The sequence below is a fragment of the Sceloporus occidentalis genome, unplaced genomic scaffold, assembly GCF_023333645.1.
Source record: "Sceloporus occidentalis isolate IW3139 unplaced genomic scaffold, rSceOcc1.0.p SCAF_40, whole genome shotgun sequence".
In the NCBI taxonomy this organism is placed as follows: domain Eukaryota; kingdom Metazoa; phylum Chordata; class Lepidosauria; order Squamata; family Phrynosomatidae; genus Sceloporus; species Sceloporus occidentalis.
The window spans coordinates 8,846,792-8,865,168 of NW_028317020.1; the positions used below are offsets into that span (position 1 = coordinate 8,846,792).

Here is an 18,377-nt window from a genome sequence, read left to right on the forward strand (position 1 = left end):
CCATAATCAGCGCACTGTAAAAAGTGTTGTACATGTTTCTTGGCCTCATGGAACGTTGGTGTCGGATTCAATTTTTCAGATCTCCTTGTGGAGAAGACATGCCAGGCTAGCGATATTAGGACACCGTTTCCTCAGGATGTCCTCTGTTATTTTTTATTGTATTAAAAGAGGCAGTAAGCCTTTGATGGAGGCTTGGAGCGTGATGTGGTTTTCAGGAATATTTGGGAGAACAGCCGCAAATTACAGGCACGGATCCAAAAGTATTTTTGTTCCCAGCCTGCTTCCTCCAGTAAAGTAATTCCAGCGATGCGAACCTCTCTCTTGAGCTGCAGACATGGATATTAATCTGGAGAATGTCAGAAAATAATCTGGCTGCACGATATTACTTTTAATTGTGTCCAGAGTCTCCAATCATAGAGATGGCTAACCTGCGACACTTATATACCATAGTAAATTTTAACACAGATGATCTTATTCCATTAGGTTTCACGTGAAATAAAATTATTAGCTCCTTTTACAGTCATTCAAGTCTCGTACAGACAGTATTAAGGACTGTATGCCAGATTCAGAATCATTCTAATGATTATGTAGAAATATAGGGAGGTGGACTCTTCTACGCTGTGCTGTAAAATAATCAGATTGCATAGAAATAGATAAATTGGTTTTAAATCTCAAAGCTAATATCAACAATAGGATATTAAAAGCAGATATTCTGGACTAAGTGTATCAAGCCTTTAATAAAATCTCTCCAAACCTTGCATTAATATACATCCATACACTTATCCAGCACTGAGACATGCGGTCCAAACATCTGTGCTTCATAATACTATAGGCTCATTTGAGATTATATTGGAAAGGTGTTCTCACAGCTTTCTATGCCTAGAAGATTGGGTTCATTGCCAACTAGAGTGTTCTTACTTAAAGGAAATTCATGGTCCACAAGGGATGTTTAATTTGAAGTAAGTCACATACCCAATAGGAAACAGGACTGCTGTTTTCTGGTTCATCGTAAACCTATTTTTAACCCTAAATCTTCAAAGCAGCTGGAGCCCCGAATATAACTACCGCTTCAGAACAGGAAAAGAGGTAGCCTCTGTTACAGGGACACGTGAGGTTCTGTCCTTAGTGACCTTGCATTGTACGTGCTCTACAATCCTTTTCATTTTGGAGTTTCCAGAACAATTTAAACGAAAACCTTTAGAAGAGTACAATAAATAACAGAATCATTGCGGATATCTCTGCATATTATATACGGTGTACATTATATGAAACGGTACAAATAGCACTTAATTTCTGGGAAAATAAATGCAGAGATTTTATATGAAAGCTTGGCAGGTGATAATTAAATGTATTACAATAACCAAAGAATCTCGATCACCAGTATTATATTATGAATCCAGATTTCATGTTTCGGGCCAAAGGCTGGACTAGTTAAGGGATAAGGAACATTAAGTTGTCACGTCAGATAAATCCTCACCCATTAAAACTTAGAAGTTGATCCCAAAGTAGGGGTAAGTAGATGAAAGTACATTGGCAGCTGAAGATAAAAGATCAAATATTTCTGCACTTTAGGAAAACAAACAGAAAAACATCTCAAAATTCTTAAAGACAGAGATCAGAAGATAGCAAATATATAGACACGGAAAGATGAGTGGGCTTGCATGACATGACACATCAAATGACTGGCATTGAGAAAGCAGCATGCAACTCGTCAACTGATGGTTCCAAAGACGATATATTTTAATTTGGTGCTTTTGCCTCGTAGTGATAAATTATGTTCACTGTAATTTGGTGCTCCTCTAATGTTTATCCCCTGGGCATTGTAGTTGATGGAAACCTGAAGAAATTTACTTGGAGTACCTGCTGCTTTCACATCTGCTTGCCTGCACTTCCACCTCCTGGATGTTTGTAGTATATGAGTTTGGCAAACTAATGTTCTGTCTTATCAACTCCTTTCCACCTGATTTAACCTCAGACATGTCACGAATGCTTTGAGTTTGGTTTGAAATGTGCTCTGCATTTCACATGTAATTTACTGCTGGCAGAAGAGTTTTAAAATGAATTAGAAATCATACATGGCAGTGTGTCTCTCTCTCTCCCCTTTTGTGGAAGACAGACGGATGGCATGACCTTACATTCAGGGATGGCAATTAACCTCAGCAGCCGGTGACAGTGGGGTCCAGCCCAGAACGTTTGGTGATGTGCAGTTTGGTTACTTCTTCTGTGCATGTAGGGTGTATGCCCACCGTGCTCATCAGCTGAGGATAGGAAGCTCCACATCTGGCATGAGAATCACAGAGGTTATTAATGATAGGACCATATAAGACATATATAAAATCAGTTTGATTATTTGCCAAGCTAGGATTTGGTTGTGGTTTCAACTCATTAATGCTGCATTATGAATATCCATCTCTCAAAGTCCCCCCTGCTGAACTGGCCCTGGATAGCATATAGTTAAATCAGTAAGGCAACTTCGGAGAAATCTCAATGATTTTAATTTTCTATTATACCAGGCCAGTAGAATTCTTCTTGCTGGAGAATCTTACTAGGAAGGGAACTTCATAGTGTATAGCGAAGTCAGAAACTGCAGCTGTAGTATGAACTCGAATGCCCACTCCTGTTTTACTAAAGTAATGAACCCCTGTGCCAACTATACTAAACACTAAAAACACATCTGAAAAAAGTGTAAACTGGCAAATGTATGTAAAGGGGTAGGAACACCCTTTAAATTGGAATTTTCTCCACAAGCAGTTCCAGCAGTCTCATTATAAATATACGTTTAAATATTAAACCCTGCAAAGCACAAACCTCAATGTCACGAGAGCATCTGACAAAAAAAAACAACAATAAATCTACTGTTAAAGCACCCAGCCTAACCTTTGGTCTAGGAAGCCATTAGTCACAAAATTAAATTAGCTTGTTGCACAGCACAAAAAAATTACCCGAAATGCCACAGTTTCAGGTTAAGGTAATATTTTAGGACTAGAACAAAAACTTAGAGGTTTTAGTGGGAAAGGGTACAATGCTACAAGCATGAGTCCAGCTTGTATGTCCCATAACAGAAATTCTGGACCAAAGGTATTATCGGCTGAAGTTGGTAGTTTCTGTGAGAACATTGAAAATAAATATTTATGAGAGGCTAGTCAAGATCCCAATCCAAAGCCATTTGTCGTCCAGGTGGGATCTGGTATATTCATTTTTTTTTTAAATATCCTGCCACAACGTGTCATTTATTTCACGCACACAGTCCTTCATTTTAACACACAGAGGAACAAAGTGGCCTAGCGGTATATGGAAGCTCGATTACTGTTGTATTGGCTTTAACTAGTGATTGATTACTCCGTTATGTCGGTTTATAGCTGGAGGCTGATCAGACAGAAGTAAAATGACACCATGTTCTGAACATCTGATCCGTCTAGCCTCATACTACCAGCAATTACCCCTTTTCTGTGTCCCTTACTCCTATACTCAACCCGCCTGTCACTTCATGTCAGGAATTGGCTCCAGAAGGCTTTGCTTAGTGCCTTGGAAAGGAGGCTTGCTGTGACAAAAAAAAGATACTCCGCACAATTTCTAAAGTATATCATAAACATGAAAATATGATGGTACATACAAAATATTTTGTTGTAATCTAAAAATAAGTTATTAGTCTTGTATAATGCATAGTAATGTGAGGTGATTTCGTCAATCATGTTCCAATTTAATTATACATTATACAGGGCCAGCCTAGTCATTCACGGACACAAATATAGGCCCTTCATAAGGAAATCTGGAAATCAGAGTCAAATGCAGTTTACTCTGACTCTTTCATTCACAGATTTGTCTCTATCTTATATACCGTATATTATATATACATACGGTATATTCAGTTTAAAATGAAAACTCAATCTTTTTTTTATTTCTTTATCTAAATACTGTTTTTATGGTAATTGAAAGACTAAATAGCATTTTCTAATCATTTCATTTACACAATCTAAATGCTTAGGCCATTTTATTTTTTTGAATTATATAAAACAATGGTGCTTTTAAACTCAATCTTCAATTTGCAAACTATAATATTTTTCAACATACTTGATTCCAAGAGCAAATCCTTGTATAACTTCGCCAGCATTTGGCCCTGTGAAGTGTAGGCCCACAATTCTCAGACCTTGTTTCCGGAGACATATCACCTGTGGGGAAGCAGAAAATCATGCATGACTGTAAAATGAATGACTTGCTGCACTCAAATAAAACCCTCCAGGACCTTGGGGGATACACAAAAAAATAGTTCTCGAGGACCAAGGACGTATCCCTTATTTTTGTCACCAGAAGGGTTAAAGTTCTGGAGGTGAATGGGGAGATCAGGCTGTCAAAGGACAGCCTGGTCACCACTTTGACAGCTGGGCCCAAAACTTGTCCCAGAGGTTTACTCATTTGCTTCCGGTGACATGATCTCTGAAGTTGCAGGGGAATCCTTGTGATGCAGTATTGTGTGCGCGCGCGGGTATCCTGCAGGCCCTATAACAGACCTGTCAAGGGGCTGGAAACAGCAATCAGGGGGCTACTCAATTGCTGTAGAGAGGAAACCCCCAGGGGAACCCTGTAATGCAGAGTGAAACCCCCAGATTGCTGTGCAGGGGAACCCAGACAAGTGACATCACAGGGGTTTTCCTCTGATAAGAGACATCCCTTAAGTCATAAAAGACCCGTAAGTGAATCTCTATATATTGTGCAAAATATTTTTTATTTTCACAGATTAGTAATGCTTTTGCCTTATCCTTTAAGTATTTCATTAACCAGTAGTTTTCTGCACAGGAATGCGGTTTATTGATGTCATTAAAACATGAATATTGAAAAGGTATTTAAAAAAATTATACTTTTAAAAAAGGTACTCACCTTAATATAACACTGCGAGGAACCTCTTTCAGCCACTGTAAACTCCAGAGGTTTATAGAAAGCATGAAAGACCTAGGGATGAGAATTAGCAGAGATTGGTGTATATATTAGTGGACTGTATGTTTTATTATCAAAAGAAGCCCAAACATTACTAAGAGACAGAAAATGCTTCCTTTTGGCTGATCCACAATCACATATTGCTACATTATTAACTGCTATCCACCTGAATCACAAACCAACATTAAGAGTTAGGATATGAAATTTTTTTATGGAAATCTAGAATGACACCCCCTCCAATTGCGCATTAGGACAATGTGGCAGGAAGTATCTTTCCGCTGGTAAGTCATTTGTCATTTCATGTGTAAAAGTTATAATACGTTACTTAAAGTCATTACAGTTCTCATGCAATTCTCTTTTACGTCTGCACAATTCAAGATGCGCATGGCCAGGGCCGGCCGAAGACTTAACGCCGCCTGGGGCGAAGTTTAAAATGCCGCCCCCCGCCGGTACTTACCCTTAAACAGTCCTGCGGCGAGTCTCCCTGTGCTGCCACGGTGCCGGCTTGTAATGCTCTGCATTATAAGCCGGCACAGAGACCGAACAGGGAAACTCGGCGCAGAGGAGAGAGGGGCGCCGAGCGGGTAAGCGAAAACCACTCGGTGCCCCTCTCTCTCTCCTCCGCTTCAAAAAAACCCCCCAAAAAACCGCTTGGGGCGGCAAAGTGCCGCCCCTTCTGAAGTGCCGCCTGGGGCAATTGCCCCAGTCGGCTCCATTGTAGGGCCGGCCCTGCGCATGGCTCAAGTGCCAAAATAACCCAAACACATGTAGATCTAACACTAATGGAAAACAAAGTGGAGCTTACAGAACTTATTTTACTCAGAACATGTTTCCACCCCCATAGGGTCCTGCATCCCCATTCTTCAATAATGAAGAAAACCAGACAGAAACCCATCATGTATTTAAAGCCACATAACAATATACTGCAGTTGGCTGGGTACAATGGTTCTTACACGTTACATGGAAGAAGACCCTTAATTATGGGCCACGAGTAAGCGCTCTCTTGTGCAAAATAAGTGACACATGCCGACTGCATCAAAAATGTTTTATATAGACATACAGGATATTTAAGTTTAGATCCAACACCACGGCAAGGTTATTGTTGAGTCCATCATAGGTGCCAGGATATCTTATGGGGTACCCTTATCCAAAGCACCCAGCCACAAAGACTGCTGTATATGCAGCAGATAAATGCCCCGGGCCATTCCTGTTAAAAAGGATCTGCATGCCAATACTGCATATCTTGGCCTGTAACGTGAGAACTGTATGTTATTGTGTAAATGATATATAGGTTTTTGGAACAAGTGGATACTTATATACTTTACATTTTTGTTATGCTCCCTGTGATGTAAAACATAAATCAAACAGACATTATTAAAAAAAAAAAAAAGGTGCAGACACAGACAATATTTTGAGCAGGATACATATTATGGGACACATGACGTATCAATAATTGGTGAAAAATGTAAGGTGTTTTAGATCTGAATTATCTAGTCAGCTAAGAATGTAGATCATACATGAAAGTGAGACCCTAATAGCATAAAAGACATTTCTCATTTTATTATCCTTTTTGTGGACCGCTCCATCTCTGAAGAGCAACTACAATTGCATTCCTAAAAGAAGAGCTGAAAGACAATATTTAAGAGCTGCACCATGGACTTTGTGTGGGACAGTAAGGAGTCAATCACTCCTCACTTAACCAGTTGTTTGTTTTTTTTTTGGAATATGAAAACCACATTAGATGTTCTTTGAAGCCAACTCAAACGCGAACAGGCGATTTCAGGTTCATTGAGAAAATAAGACACTGCAGGAATTAACCTGCGGATAGCTAGGAGCGCAGCGCAGCTGAAGGCAGCATAATTCTTCACCAACCTTCGACTCAACATTTTGTACTGGTGTCCTCAACACTTAGCCCGAGGGTTCTTAGCAGTCCTGGTTAGTCTCCTATCTGTTTCAGGGAAACATCACAGATCCCCTTCAGCCATGGCTCCGTCACAGGCTATATCCATGTGTCAATCATGCGTAAGTGGGGGAGGCAGGATAGATGACATTTTTGTCATGTGTAGCTTTGCAGGTGGTGTTAACACACTTAAAGATTAATGGACAATTCATAACACAAGTGGGGGGTTTAAATGATAATAGCTGCAAACGCTGTATTTTACTTTTCACTTGGAGCCGGTTTCTAATTTTTGGAATGTTTAGCCCACTGCATCAACTCCACACAGAAACACTGTTATAAAGGAACACTGTGAATCATTACTTATCTGTGTGACCCAAGTGCTAGTGGCATTTAATCAGCTACTGAGCTCTTTTCCTGTATAACCAAGTATATTGTTGTTTTTTTTTGTTCAACCTTAAATCATCTGAATTTCATCTTTGGATTTTTCTTGGAATGTATTATTTTGTTTTCTGCACTAAACATCATGGGTCTCAGCCACACCAACAGAGCCGTCATCTTTCAATGTTCCTGTAGTGGGTTACATTACATTTATGTAGCGCCAGCAGATTCCCTAGAGTTGGTAGGATACATTTAAAACCACAATCAACAACACACTGGTACAAAAGGAGAAGAGGGCCCTGCACTCGCAAACAGTAGGAGAGTGGGTTGTTAATGTTTGTACTAGCAATTGGAACGTGGAGAGAAAATAGGGAAAGAAACATTAGTACCTCGATGGCGTCCTCTCCATAGCGTTCCAATGCCTCTTCTTCTGACACCCCTACACAGCCATATTCTAGCGGTGTGAAGACGGTAGTAGGAACCTGAGAAAATATATAATGCGGTAAAATGACTCAGTTGTAGAAAAAAATGCAGAAATAATGTTTTCATTGAGGACTGATGCAGTGTTGTACACAGTAATGCACGTTACGATTTAAGAAAATCTGGGTTTTATTTCATTTTGTTCCTTTATCTATAAACCTGGAAGCTGCCATTGTTTTTGGTTACTCTAACCTGCTCTAACACTACACTAAGCTGAACCTATATGGCAACGCTTATGGAGACCTGCTTGCTCCATTCCGCCACAGACATGGATTAGTCAGAGAGTCATTGTCTGGATGATTAAGACTGAACCATTCTATTGTTTACCATGAAGTAGTATAAAATGTTTAAGGGGGGGGTTGTCTAGTAAAAGAGCTATAACACATAAGATGACTAATATGAAGCTGTACAAAAACTAAACCGCAAAAAAAAAAATAGAAAGAAATGTGTGCTTGCTAAAGCACAATATTATTTTTTAACTAGTAACAAAAATGTTAATAGTCATTTAAATTCATGCAGCAACAAGTTCATCAAATAAAACAAATATTCTAACACTAAATAAAAATGGAATTTACATATAGAAAAATACACATGGATTTTGTAGAACTAAAGACAAAAGCATGCATGAAGGCAAACTTGGTCATGTTAGTCTACCGACAGGAAGACCGAAAAAAGCGAGGGGATGTGAATGCGGAAATGAAACAGACATACATAAGAGTGTATATGATGACTGGGGTGTCCCTTTAAATACATAAAGGGATTCAATAAAGTTCAAGACAGAAGTACATTTTAAAATATTAGGACAAGAGCCCATAGCCTAAAACTAGAGGGTCTGGGGGCTAAATGTAATGTTATAGGAAATTTACTTCACTGAGAGGGTGGTAGATAGACAGCATTACAAGAAAAGTGGTAGATGTTAATAATGCGAGAATTTAAGCATGTATAGGACAGGATACGGCTATCCTAAATATAATACAAGACCAAGGACCAAACAAAGTTTTACAGCAGGAAAAAATGGCCAGATAATTCAATAATGTCTAAGAAATTAGTAAAATAATAAATTAGTTGTGCATTTTAACACACAAGGTGATCAGTATCACAAAGAGTTATCATTTACACTATTAAGAAAGTATTATTTGAAACCAAGGTGGGCTTTAAAACAACTACTATAGAGCTGTGGAATTCCGTAAACTGGGAAACTGCACCGGCACATAGGATCTATACAGTGAAGAAAGATTTCAACTTTAATTCCCAAAAGATATATTTTTGTCAGGAAGAAAGGGATGGTTCCCTGCACGTTACTCACACTGTCATAGTCCATCAGCTTGGTTGAGTTGTTAAATAAACGTTGAGCCAAAAGCTTCCCGGCAGCAATAGCTGTCGGTGTCAGCTCTGGACGACCCTGAAACAAAGAATATTGGAACATTTTTCCAATTGTTGTTCAACCAGAAAGACAAACAGCATTGACGTTAGATTCAGTTTCCAAACATTTGTCATCAGTTCTGTATGCATGATGATGAAATCTCTTATTGTTATTCAAGCACCACAAATCCCATACATCTATGGTCTATATTAAGGCGTTGTCCAACTGGCAGAGCTCTGGGTTTGATTTATGTAACCATAAGCAAGTTCGGAAAACCCATCTGTTCTGTTTCATTACGTGTTTAATTAAATAGTGTTTGGCCCCTCAGCCCATACTTCATAGCGGTACATAGTCTTCTAACACAAAGAAGATTAATGCCATTAAGGTACAGAAAATTTAAGGTTAAGTCTTTTCATAAAGAAATCCCAAACTCTTGGTGCTGTCTATTTTTAAACCTGCTAAACAACAGATGATTGTTTTGTCCCGATATGTAAAACCATAGCATTCAAAGAGGGTGTACTTTCTTTTTCACACGACTGTATATGCAACAAAATCCCTATCTGTGCAAGTGTACCTAAAAGAATTGCTGTTTTAAAGGCAACCGTTGGTCACACCAAATATTGATTTGATTTAGATTTTTCCTCACTTTGCATTTTATTAAATGACAAAAATACTATTTATTAACATGTCTATTTTTGAAAGCATTCTTACTGTACAGCATTTTTTGACACCTGCATAAAACATTTACATAGTAGTGTGTGTGTGTATATATATATAGATTTTACGATGGGCTAATTTCTTTTGGTCCACTCAAATGCCATTCAAGAGAATACCGCAACAAATATCTAGCTTACAATATCATTGGAATGCAAAATCATACCTCTGTTATGTCTCCAATGGCAAATATATTTGGTACTGATGTGGCTTCGGCAACGTCTACAATAATCTTTCCTGTATCCGGCTTAATATTCACTCCCACCTTCTCCAAGTTCAGTAATTTGGTTTCAGGGGCACGACCTGAACACAGACACATTTATCAAAAAAGATAATAAATATTTTACACTGCCTTTTCTTCTAAAATAACATCCTTGTGATTATTTTTTTGAATGTTCTATATGCATTTTCTCATCTGGTGTTTTTTTTGAGAGACATAATCTTGTTGAGAAGGCTGAATACTGCAGTGTATTGGTTTTCCAGCAAATAAGTCACTGGTTTTATTATACATATACACACACACACACACACAGTACTGAGCAAAAAAGTTTTAAGCAAGTTATGGAAAAAATGCAGTAAAGTGAAAATTCATGTTGATAAAGTTTTTATTTTTTTTATAATTTAACACAATGCAAACTGAGTGAATAGAAGGACAATCTAACACAAATTAATATTTGGTGGGACCACCCACTGCCTTTAAAACAGCACCAATTCATCTAGGTACATTTGCACACAGTTTTCAAATGAACTCGGCAGGTAGGTTTTTCCAAACATCTTGGAAAACTAACCACAGTTCTTCTGTGGCCTCAGTTGCTTTTCTCTCTTCATGTAATTGAGATCAGGGCTCTGTGGGGGCCATACATCACTTCCAGGACTCCTTGTTCTTTATGCTGAAAATAGTTCTCAATGAGTTTAGGGTGATTGGCACGCCGCATAATTATTTTGGGGCCAATCAGATCCCTCCCTGAAGGTATTGCATGACGGATAAATATCTGCCTGTACTTCTAATCATTGAGGAGACCATTAAATTCTTACCAAATTACCAAATCCATTTGCAGGAACGCGGCCCCACACTTGCACGGAACCTCCACCATGCTTCACAGTTGCCTGCAAACACTCATTTTGATACAGCTCTCCATGCCTTCTGCTTCAGCCAAATACTGCACTAAACTTCCTTGGCCGAGCACTGCATCTACGGTCCTCAACATAGTCCATTTCTTTGTGGTTCTTCAAAAGAACACCTGGAAACCCCAATCTACCCTGAAATTTCTGCCTGGGAGAGAATGTGGATCCAGTAAAACTACCTTATATCTTGTTGCTGTGCCGTCTTGCCATGGTGTATGACTTCTGGCATTAAAATGCGCTCAGGAACCTTGCTTTGTTAGCAAGTTTGGCTGTTGCTCCCCCAGTTTTATTCCTCTTACACAGTTGTTTCTGTTTCAGTTAATGATTGTGTTCCAACCTACATATTCAATTGACGATCATTAGCACCTGTTTGGTATAATTGTTTAATCATCCACCTAACTATATGCCTACAAAATCCCTGACTTTGTGCGAGTGTACCTAGAATTAGACCATATTTACATTTTCTGCCCACCAAAGCATACCAGGAATTTTTTATTTTTTTTTATGACCACTGTTTTTAGGACTGGTTTTCAAATTCTTCCCATTTAAATTTTCACTGATTATCTTGATTTTTACATGCTGAAAATCTCAAAAATATACATCAATGAGGTTGTCTGCTTACCTGGGGTCAATCATTAAACTCCTAAGAAAAATACTGAACCCATAGTAGCTTATGCTACCATGCAAGTACTTGTCAACTTTATTTGAAGTGGTTCATTTAAGCATAATATTAGTTATTTCAGTAAAAGGATGTTCCAAATACAGGGTACAGATGTCTCAGTACATACTGCTGAATATGCTATGGGTCTATTTTGTTAACTTCATAAAGGCTTTAATACTTTAAAGATGTATAACCAAGGAGGTGAAGTGTTTGTACTGGATTAAGTCAATTATCCTGATGGGACCTGTTTGTTCTTCAAGTACAATAGGGCCTGGAATACTTTGCAAGCATAATGGGAAAAACCACAAGGATGTGCCCAGAGGATATTAAATTTAAAAACAAAAACAAAGAAAAAAAAAATTGATCTAGCTGGCCAAGTTACAGAAAAAAAGTTATTGTTACTCATTTTACTCTTGTGCTTTTTACCTTCAAAGCAACTTAAAACAGCTTCACCTGGATACTTCAGATACTCCGAATATACATTCAAACACAAGAAATAAAATAAAAAAAAATAAAAAAACGATATTTAGTTGGCAGTGGATCAAGCCCTTTGATGTAGAGGCCAGGCCAAACTGGAGCAAACAAGTGGAAAAACGTTTGTCAATGCCGACCGAAATACACCAATAACAGAAATGGCCCAGGAATGCAGAGACTCTCACACCTTCCTCCTTCCCACTGAAAATAACAATGCCACCTCTGCATACCTTGGTAAGGGATCCTGCATATACATTTCATCTGCTGAAGCCAATGCTTCCTCTGGGAGCCGTGACTCAAGTTGTCGGCACTTGGCTATCTGTCTGTCTTTCCTCCTGTCATCCTCTTGGGAAGGAGATCTGCTGTTCCCCTCTCTGCCCGCTGTTCTGCCGGCTGATGCTATCAAGCAACAAAAATAATAAACCTACAGGACCTTATCTTGGCTCGGATGTGAAACAACTTCCTACTGTTGTAGCTCTTTGTGCATTGAGAGTTAAGGTCTGTACGTTCTGCAAATGGATATCTAATGGGGTATCCCAGTTTCCCTCTTTTCCTGTCTGTATAGAGCCAAAAGCCAGCTTAGCACGCAAGGGCAGGGATGAACTCCATTTTCTGCTTAACGACCAAACCCAGCTTTCCCTGACAAAAACAACAGCTGAGCTTATCAAAACGCAGTTCAGTTCCCGATTTAAGGTATCCACCTTTAGATAAAATCCCCCATTTATATATCCATCTATCTATATACACACATATATATATATATATATATATATATATATATATACACACACACACACTAACACTCTATAGTGGTATTGTCTGCCTTTTTTTTTTTTTTTTAACCCATCAAGATCAATGCCCCCGTTCTGGACTTTATCTGGCAGTCAGCCACGCAAGCTCATGTTCTTCAGATAGGATTACATTTGGCATTTGGATTTTGTATCAGATTTGTTAGTGTTTGGTAAATGAGACTCCAAAGCCATTACTCAAGTAGTTAAGGTTTTAAAATGCTCCAGCATTTTCACATGCAACTCTAATCCCCTGACTCCTTGGTCTGGCTTTTTTTCCCCCACCCCACGTAAATCAATTTTCCCCCAAGATCGAGAGTTCCAAGCTTTTATAAAGTTCTGGAGCCGACATCAGAAAACCACTAGGTTTCTTAAACATGTTTAAAAGATATATATATATATATATATATATATATATATATATATATATATATATATATATACACACACACACACACACACACACACACAAACTACAAAAATTATAAAATAGGACTAGCTAACACAAACTGTCATTTCATTAAAAATCAGCTGTTTCCAGCTACAATAGTCATTTAGAACATTAATAATGTACACTGTATTTTTGATCCATCTGATATTTTAATGGCCAAAATTAGCTTTTCTTAAAAAAAAAATAAAAAAAATAAAGTGACCCCAAACTTTTGAATGGTAGTGTGTATATGTTTAAACCTCTCCAGTGCCATTTATTGAAATATGGAACCAATATTCAAAAAACATCAGAATCACTTTTGGGGGGGGGGGGGGGAATCAGCACAGATGCTTTTAATCACTATATTATTTATAACTTTAAAGTTGCACCCGCAGACTATGAAAAGAAAATGTATATATCTTTGGTTTTTAGTCACACGAAATATAATATTGTTTAACAATTTCACAAAAGAGAAAATAAAATATGTCCATTAAAAGCAAGGATACCTGTGCTCACCACTAGGTGGCATCCATCAAAACTATGCTTGCTGACAGCATCCCAGAAAAGCATTTGAATAAAAGCTCTTCCACATTATTTGTTCTAGTATGTTAACCAAATAAGAGAAAAGAATAAAAATGACTGGAGCGGGCTAGAGTTAGGTATATCACATTAGGAGATATGTTCGAGCCAAATACCTCTTCTGACGTAAATAGCTGGGGGCTGAGAAAAAGGGCAAATGCATTTGAGGGATTCTGCAGAATACGCTTCAGTTGCTATGATAACCTAAAAGTGTTCTTGGCAAAAATTTCACGTACAAATTATTTCTGGGAAGCGTCTGGATATTCATCAGTACTAGGAATGATGCATTTAGTAATAAAGGTGTTCTAGAATAGGTTCTTCTAGACTAGAGTTGCTTTCAAATTGCTGGCTGGGCACTGTGAAGAAACCAATGTAAATTGAAATTTTCTTTGTGTGGGTTTCATTGTGAATTTTGATAAAGCTATTTTTTTAGATGCTTTAAAATGTAATTAACTCAATTAGAACAGTGTGACTACATATGGATTACTTAAGGGCAGTGAGCGGGTTATGTGAAGTCTTCAGGTTGGTGACATTTACACCATATGGTAGAAATATCACTAACTAATGGTCGATCTATTATATGGATGTTAATAGTTTCATTTTAATCCTTTTACAACATGCAATCAGTCAGAGGATTGAAGGAAAATCTAAATCAAATCAACATTTGGTGTGACTGCCCTTTGCCTTCAAAATAGTATCAATTCTTCTAGGTACACTTGCACACAGCTTTAAAGAAGTCGACAAGTAGGTTGTTCCAAACATCTTTGAGAATTAACCACAGTTCGGTGGATTTAAGCAGCGTCAGTTGCTTGTGTCTTTTCAAGTAATCCCAGACAGACTCGATGGTGTTGAGATCAGGGCTCTGTGGTGGCCATTCCATCGCTTCCAGGACTCCTTGTTGTTCTTTAAATGACTTTGGCCCCAAACATACAGCCAATCAGATACCTCCCTGATGGTATCGCATGATGGATAAATATCTGCCTGTGCTTCTCTGCATTGAGGAGACCATTAACGCTAACAAAATCCCAACTCCATGCAGAAATGCAGCAAGTAGCCTCCACCATGCTTCACTGTTGTCTGCAAACACTCATTCTTGTACCACTCTCCATCCCTTCGGTGTGTTTTTGTGAATAGTTGAGTCACTTGGCCTTGTTTCCATGTCGGATAGCAGATGGGTGTAGATTGCGGTCCCACTGTTGGAAACCCCTATCTACCTTGAAATTTCTGCCTGGGAGAGCTCTTGCTGATGCAGCATGTCTTGTTGCCGTGTTCAGACTCTTTTGACATTAAACTGCCTTCAGCAACCTTACTTTGGTACACACCTCAACAATTCTCTCATATTACTGAATTACAAATGGGACTTTGAAATGTCATTCTGTATGATATAAACTCAAAATCAATTATTGTAAGGTAGCACTGGATTAATTTTTGCAAAACGTTATTTCAAAAATGAATAAAATGTTACTTGTATTTAGCCTCTGATCAGCAATTTATACAGATGAGACTAGCGTAATGAAGTCACAATTACCTTACCCGTTAGCTTCCACCTGTGAACTGTTCCCCTATGAAAACCCTGCTGCTGAATAATTTATCAGGCAGTACATAAACACCAGAGTATTCTACAGAAGACAGCTGTGAATTTTTGCTTGCATTTCGTTGGGTTGTTCACCATCACTCACCCTCCCTATTACTCAGTTTTGCGCATCCTCTCAACGTCTTCCAACCTTCTCCCCCAAACGCTTCTGTGTTCCAGTCTTCCATTCCGGCAACTCTTTTTGTCTTGCCTCTTCTTGTTCTTCTGTCTTTCTTGGTCTGCTTTTCCTCTCTATCCACTTCATTACCCTGGCCTCTAGAAGCGTTTTTGTAAAAAATGCCAGGGAATCTGCACACAACTTCTGCCTCAATTGAGAGAGAAGCTGCGACTCTGTCTGCATTATTCTGGCCTGGTATAATACTTCCGCAACATGGCAAAGCCTAAGAGCAACTGGAGGAATGGGGAGAGGGTTCAACTCTCTCATATCACTATGTATTATACATGGCCAGCTCCCCCCTTCATACAGGAGAGGCGCTCCATGCCCGGCCCTTTATAAAATTAATTGTGATAACAGGGAGTTGGACTGTTAAACTCTACTGCAACTCACTAAATACTCTCTATGGGTTATGTCTCTCCATGGGGGGGGGTGCATAATAATTTCCTGTGACTGTCAATAACCCAACAGGAATACCAACGGAGAATTGGTATGTGATTTACTCTAAATTTTTTGAAACAATGTTTTCCAATGTATTGTTATTGTACAAGAAATGACATCATTGGCAATAAAAAGATATATAAAAGCTTACAATGAGCAGTTTCCTTACTAGCCCAAGCATCATGAGTGCTTTCTCTGGTCTAAGAGTTAAGAGCTCTCCAGATAAAACACTCAGAATGTCTATCCCCGTGGGAGTACCAATGGATCCTGCAGCATGTGGGACTTATCAAAGCGCGGCTTTTAGATCAAGTCTCTGCTTTCCTGTTTAATTAATGAGGCGATAAAGTTTACAGAAAACTGTTACAACTAAAGCTGTGGTCCAGCCTTGGACCAAAACGAACAGATGTCGCAGATATGTTTAGGTCAGTAAGAATTTCAAATTATTTCTGGAGGATTTCAACAACCTTTTTTTTTTTCTCGTTACGTGGATGATCAGAAGACAAAGAAAAAGTATTACTGTGGACTGTTCGATATTTAGATGTATGACCTTGATAAATGTGTTGATCACCACAATTTAGATAGATATATACCGTATTTGCTCGATTATAAGACGACCCCCAAAATCTGAATATTAATTTAGGAAAAAAAAAGAAAAAGCCTGAATATAAGACGACCCTATAGGAAAAAAGTTTTACCAGTAAAATATTTTGGTTTTATTTCCTTTTATTTTCCAACCTGCCTCCCCCAGTTATGCACATCTGCCCCAAAAAATGCCTTATACCCCCTATATGCCACTGTGCCCCATGATTTGCCTTTTAACCCTATATGCCACTGTGCCCCATGATATGCCTTTTGACCCCTATATGCCACTCTGCCTCCAGAAATGCCTTATACCCCTATATGTCACTCTGGCATTAAGGGGGTTAAAAGGGATATTATGAGGCAGATTGGCATATAGGGAGGTTTAAGGCGTTTCAGGACGCAGAGTGGCGTATAGAGAGTTAAAAAGGCATTTCTGGAGGCAGAGTGGCATTAAGGGGGTTAAAAAGCATTTCATAGAACACTCTGCCTGCAGAAATGCCTTATGCCCCCCATTTAACACTCCCCCGCAAAAACTTACCGATGCTTCTGAGTCCCCGGTGTGCAGCCGGGGCAGCGTGTAGATGTCTACGTGATTCGCGTAGACAACTTACGCTGCAGCCGGAAGGAGGTGTGGCTAGCAGCGGGGGTTGTCTGCGTCCATCCCGCAGACCTTCCCCAACTGTCAGAGAGAATTCCCCCCACCGGTGCGGGGAACTCCGATCTCTGACAGCCAGGGAAGGTCTGTGTGTGTGTATATATATATATGTACACATACATACATACATACATACATATATATACACACATACATATACACACACACACATATACTCACATTTTAGTTTGTTTTTTAGATTCACCTTGAAGAACATTAAAGTTTTTTAAAGTCCATATTGATGGGTTGGATTTGCCTCTTTCACTTGTGAGTGCAATATATCACTTAGTAATTAGTACTGAACATACCATCTACACTATATTGTGTTGTTTTTTGTTTTTTTCCCTATATATGTACCTGCGCCCCATACATCTCTTTATTCAAAGTCAAGTTGACGTTTCAGTCATTGCTGACTTTCCTCAGGAATGACTGAAACGTCGACTTGACTTTGAATAAAGAGACATTGTTAATTTAAAGACCTGGAGTGCTGACCATCTTTTGAAAGTGCGTGTGCGTGTGCGTGTGCGTGTGCATTCAATCGACAATACTATACCAGAAAGACTTGAATAGTTAAGTTTATCTATAAAACAAACAGTTTTGTCTCTAGAATAATTATCTATACATATCTTTTACATTGATATACTAAGCATGCAAGCTGTATCCCACTAATTATATGGTTTTGTTCTCAATCAGCAGAGTAAGTGGCACATCTGTAGGCAGGAAATCCTAAACAGTATTCTAGTTCCCAGTGCATTATCTCAGACACCTGGTGTGGGTGTGCTGATACAGAGAAAAGAAAAAACAATGAATCATACCCAACTGCACGGCAATTAGCCAGATTTAACAGTTTGCGTGTCTAACTAATAATTTTGATTTTTTATTGTTTGAACCTTCTTATAGGAGATAAAAAGTAAGATTCATCTTACCTACAGCCCACATGACTGTGTCAAATACATCCTTTCCCTCTTTGCCCATACTTGTGTCCTCCCAAGTAACCTGAAGTTTTCCATCCTGCAACTTCTCTACCCTCAAAGGTGTGCTTTTCCACAGAAATTTTGTTCCGTAAGACTCCATATAATCTGTAACTAGGGCAGCCATTTGCTATAGGGAAGAGAAATGGAAGGCTG

The 18,377-nt window shown here is 38.7% G+C and overlaps 1 pseudogene; it reads right to left on the bottom strand.

Moving 5' to 3' along the window:
* Positions 1 to 1,061: 1,061 nt before the first annotated feature.
* Positions 1,062 to 18,377, bottom strand: part of LOC149290359 (thioredoxin reductase 2, mitochondrial-like) — a 40,775-nt pseudogene continuing 23,459 nt past the window's right edge.